A 5,897-nucleotide genomic window follows, 5' to 3' on the forward strand; every position below is an offset into this window, starting at 1 on the left:
CTGTGGGCGTCTCCAACTCGTCTCAAACTCACCTGAATGTCTCTGTGGGCGTCTCCAACTCGTCTCAAACTCACCTGAATGTCCCTGTGGGCGTCTCCAACTCGTCTCAAACTCACCTGAATGTCCCTGTCAGTGTCTCCAACTCGTCTCAAACTGTTTGCTAAAGTTGATGAGCTGTGGCGGCCATTTTGAACTGGGACTGTGAAAAGAAAAATGCATCCAAAGTTGTTCCGTCTTTTCTGAACATCATCATCTTTAAAATAACCCCACTCACTGAGTAACCGCCGATGTTTGGGGGTCAGCCGCCCTCTGAACCCCCCCACCTGCCTGGAGGTTCGGTGGTTAGATCACCACATCAACATCAACAGACCCTAGAATTTTTTAGCAAATAAAAATCTTAGAACTTTATTTATTTTTGGGTTGGTTATTGCTCGTTACTTAGTCACGTTGAGGCCAAGGTTCTGTGCATCATTCTGCGTATTTTCTGTTTCACCTTAGTCATGGCAATCATCCCGTCCTTCGCCTCACGCTCTTCCTCTCCCTCCGTCTCCCCACCCTGCCAGGAAAGTGTTGACAGCTCTCATCTTTCATCCATTTGATGTGATTATGCTCCTCTATACACATTTCAAGCTGTCCATTCACATTTTATTGTGGGATGAGCTCAGCTCTTTCCTGCCGGAACATAATCCCTGCTTCAGTGAGGCTTCCTACAGGACGCCTTACCAAACTTCTGAATAAAAAGAAAAACACTGCCTGATCTGACAGCGTTTGTTAAAGTGTGATGTCACGCCCCAAACAAACCCAGAAGGGATCCTAACTCTTTATGCAACATAAGACCTGAAGGATTCTAGTTATTTGTTCCTGTTTTAAAGCAGGTGGTTGAATATTTCTTCCTGTATTGATCATTTACAGACATGAAGGAAAAAAAACTCTTTCATAAATAAAATGATCTGATCTTTTCCAGGTTTTAATCCATCACAACGATACAAAAACACACAACAGATTCCACTGTGTCATTATTTATTAAACAGAAATAAGCCAAAATGAAAAAGTACTGGTTTTCTGTAGGACTTTATCAGTCTCTCTCTGATGGTTGTGGAGGAGTTGTGGCCCACTCTTCTTTCCAGCGTTGCTTCAGCTCTCTGAGGTTCTGGTTCTGGTTCTGGACCGTTCTGCTGTGTTTGGGATCATTGTCCTGTTTGTCGGACAGATGGCCTCACATCTGACTCCAGAATCAGCCCAAACCATCAGCCCTCCACCGCCGTGCTGACAGCTGCAGTGCATTCTGGGTAAACATCTGTCCTCTGGTCTACAGAGGAGCCCAAACCATCAGCCCTCCACCGCCGTGCTGACAGCTGGGAGGAGCTATTGGTGTTGGTGGTCCAAACATGTTGCTGTGCATTCTTTGATGGCCAAAGCATCTGTGGAACCTTCTGTTAATTTAAGTTTTAATGTGATTAAAAATGGGAGGAGGGGAAAAAGATTAAATGTTGCATCTTATGTGAATAAACATCTAAAATGTTTCACCTACTGCAGAGTTTGGTTTGGCAGGAGGTGTTAAAGAAGTAAAAGACATACAGAAAGTGTCCAACTTAGGAGGCTGGTAGAAAATGTGTGTAAAATCAGAGTGGGCCTTTTGAAAGTTTTAACTAAATCAGTCAGAGTATCTGGAAATTAAATGTCGCCCAACTGCTGTAAGATTTAAAAAAGAGCCTTCCTTGGAATATTTAATATCGTGTTTTGTGCTTCCATGATGTGTTAGCACTCAGAGAAGGTGTTAGAGACGACTCTCAGCTACTACCACTCCAAATCTTAAATCAGCTAAGTTAAAGCTGCGACAAGCCATCCTAAACTGGGTTTACTCTAAAAGTGAATCAGTTATAGATGTTCAACCAGGGGTTTATGGGATGTTTGGCTCAGAAACAGATAGAGGAACAGAAATCCAAAAATGATTAGAAATACTCTCTGTTTAAAGATTTTAGACATATTTAAAACTGTAGCCACAAAGAGAACAGATCCTGTTTGAATCAACCACAGATAAAACAAATGATTTAGTCTTTTATTTTGTTGCCTAACATTTCACCTCACTCGTTATCTTAATGTAAAGTAATTTAGGAATTATTTGATTGTTTTAGTTTTCACATATTTAAGATCAACATTAAGTGTTTAATTTAATCAGATTTTGGGTCCTTGACTCTGGTTTGTCTCACCTAAGTCCATCTCCTCCTCTCCTTTGTCTCATCCACTCCCTGTCCTCCTGTCCTCCTGTCCCCGTCGGCTCGCTCCACGCCGTCTCCTCGCCTCTCGTCTTCTCTCCCATCCTCCTGGATGAGCCGGTGAATGAGCGAATGAGTTTGGGCGAGCAGGCGTTGCCGCTGATGCACTCCTGGTCATTAATAAAACTTTTATACACAGTCAGGAAATGCATTTGAGCCCCGGTGGCTGGAGCTCCTCTCAGACGCACAGGAAATGGGCGCTTGGCCGGCAGCCAATCCTGCTATTTCAGGGGATGGTCCGGAGCCAATCAAGCCCTGCCTGGTCAGTTAATGGATCAGTGGCTCTGCTCTTCTCTACACCCAAATATCAGCAACAATTAGCTGGTGTGTGGTCGATGGAGCCATCAACATTTTTCTTTTTGGACAGATGTGGAACCAACATCTGTGACACAGAAACAGCCTCAAAACGCTAAAAAGCTCCTAATGAGGAACAGAAGTGCTACGTTTGTTTTATCTGAAACCTTAAAGAGATAACTCGTAGGTATTTTGGCTTTTTCCACCCAGTCAGTCTCTCTCTGCTGTAGGTTTTCTCTGAGGACGGAGGTCAGAGGTCACTCACCCAAACTCTCATTGACTCCCATTCTGTCTGAGCTCAGAGTTTTCTTTTTAAAACTTTAAGTGAAAAGTCTGTCTAACAGTTTGTTTGAGGCTCTCTGGTTTGTTTTTTTCTTGTTTAAACTTTAAATTTGGGAGGAATAAAATAAAGGCTTCGGCAGAATTTTTAATTTAAAGACCAAAACTCAAAAGGGCAAACAGGAAGAAGCGTTAATGTTGAGTTTCAAAGTAAACATCTTCTAAATAAGATCTGAACCGAAGTCCTGACGCCTTTTAGGCCTCAGAGGAGAAAGTTTACAGAAGTTGAAACCATTCAGCTTCTCTTTAGAAACTTTGTTTATTTAAAAAATGTGTGCAGGATTGCGTGTTTATGTGACATTAAAAAAGAAACCTGCAACTGTTTGGAGACATTTTGGAGACATTTTGAAGACATTGTCCTGACTGCTGTCCACCAACAGTCACAGCCCAGAGAGCCACTGAGAAACAGTAGTTTTATTTTAAAAGAAGCTTTTCTTTGACTGTAGACCCTTTCAAACATTAAATCATGGATCCGGAGGAATGTTTCCAGGACTTGTTCTGCTCATGTTCAAGTCAATGGAACAACTTCCTCATCTTCCAGACAGAAGAGGAGCGGCGTTTATCGGCTGTTTTAAGGTCCAGGTAAACCAGGAACCTGTTGACTGGAGCAGGTCCGGGTGGATCCAGCTGTCCTGGACCACAGCTCCATCTTTTACCTGTCCGTTGTCTCACACCACCTCAGCTGCAAGTTCTGCAGAAACCCTTTAATTATTATCAGTTTTAAAGGCAGGAAAACTCCTGAAAGATGCAGAACAGTTTGCTCTGAGGAGCACGGATGGAAAACACAGATTTAAGGGTTAAAGTGGGAGAATCTGGCCTTTCTGTTTAACTGAGCAAACGGAGGAAACAAACTGGTCCAGGCAAAATAAACAGCATCTGATAAAACTGCTTGAAGCTTTTTATCTCACATTGTTTTAGACGGTGGGAAATCCCTCCTAAATGGTTGCGAGTTGCTGTTGGAGGGTTAGGATTAGCTGCCATTTTGACAGAGAAATGTAAACGAGTCAAAGCTGATGGCATCGCCTGCAGCCTCAGAAGTGACAGTTCAGCTGTGATGCTAATTAAATTATCCAAACTGGATGTTCAGAGTCTGAATCCAATGATTAAATGGCTGAAAGTTTCAGCAGAGCGCTGCCACCTTGTTGATAAATTGCTCCTTTTTCGCCAATATCAATATCATACTTTCATTTATGCCAATAAAGCATATTGATCTCATTAGAGCGTGAGTGTGAGCGAGCGGGGCAGAGTAATGGGGCAGCATTGATTATGGCTGATAACTCTCGCTCTTTGATGTGGATAATGCAGTCTCTGCCTTCCTGCCTTTACACTCTGAAACCCCCCGAGGCTCCGAGGAGATTGGGTTTACTGACAGCGAGACACAACGAGAGGACTGCGTGCGCCTGAACGCCACACGAAGAGGCTCTGGGCAGGAAGGAGGAAAACAGGGATGTGAGGTTAGGAGAACAATACGAGGAACTCACAGGAGAAAGTCCCACAAAATCGTTATTTTTAGGAAATTTCCTAAAAAAGGCCCATCTTCTTCAGGATGGTGCAGTGTTGGTTGCAGCAGGCTGGGATCGATGGCTGTTAGAAATAAAATATTTACATTTCTGATCCTCTAACACGATGATCCCCAGAAATAAATTAATTCTGCTGGAATATTTTACTTTAAATGTTTTTATCTTTTGTGACGACCATCATAATTATTTCAGAAAGTAATAAAATTACAAGTTTAAGGCGTTTGTGTCGTTCATCCCGGAGGATTTTGGGGTCAGAAGCTGAAAAGTTTGGTTGATTTATTTGTCATTTAGAGAAATTCTGACTTGAAAACGCTGCACAGCCCCAACTGTCAGGTGATTAGATCTCTCATTTCTCTCATGGGCAGACAGCAGACACCAGAACATCTGAACCCTGAGAAAATAAGGCTTTATTGTAATTAATGCAACGAGTAAAGCTTTGGGACTTAAATGATGTAACTAAGAGGCCCGACCCAGTTGTTGGGTAACGAAGCCTGAGACCAGACGGCAGCGAGACAAACCAACCAGAGTTCCTGTTCCTGTAAAATCTGAGCTTTATCATGATTCAGGTTCACTTTGGTTGTAATTCACAAACCTGTGATGAGCTCAGCGGTGTAACAGATACGAGCAGAAAGGGATTTTTATCCCTTCAGGCCCGGTGTCAGTGAGACTCTGCTGTCAAACGGCCACCAGCTCCGAGTCGGATGGTTTCTGCAGGACTCGGACACCGGGAGGAGAAAAACTCCTCTCAGCTCCAACCAACACCCATAACACCTCCTTCTGTCAGCTGGACTCTTAAAGGTTCTGGTTTCTGTGTGAGGTAAGATGGAGCCGAGCCCAGCAGGGATGACCTCATCCTGAGTCTCAGCTCCATCACCTCCACCAGCTGAACCCAGAGCTAAAGAGGGACGATGGCGCCCCCTGCTGGAGAAAAACCAGTAAAGCTTCCTGCTGGAGCTCAGAGTCAACCTTAGATTCAGATGGAAAAGAGTCTCTGCTTCTGAACAAATGTTGATGGGATGGATGGTTGGAACTCAGAAAGGCTTTTTATCCAAGAGGTAAATAAAGAATGGGCAGAGTAGATGTTTTATTGGGCTGCACGATCAGAAAGATGTCATTTTTGGTCCATCTCCATCTTCTGCTGCTCCCTGGTTGGGTCATGAAGGGAAACAGAACTTCTTACATCCTTAAACTTATTAAAGTGTTTTAATGTTGTGTAATAATATCAAATAATGATCAAATATTGCAGATTTCACAGTTTAAGACTGATTTTTAATTTTAGTAAAAGTCTAATCTGTCAATTTTAAAGGCAACTTTTCCACTAAAAATCTAAAATTAAAGTCCTCCAGTTGCCTGAAAATGAAAAATCAAACTGGAAATAAAAGTTTTAAAAACATTTAAACATAAACACCTTCAGGTAACAGGACCGACGCTTTCCCTTTAATTCAAGTCAGCAAAAACACGACACGTC

This window comes from Kryptolebias marmoratus, linkage group LG13, assembly GCF_001649575.2.
Source record: "Kryptolebias marmoratus isolate JLee-2015 linkage group LG13, ASM164957v2, whole genome shotgun sequence".
Lineage (NCBI taxonomy): Eukaryota > Metazoa > Chordata > Actinopteri > Cyprinodontiformes > Rivulidae > Kryptolebias > Kryptolebias marmoratus.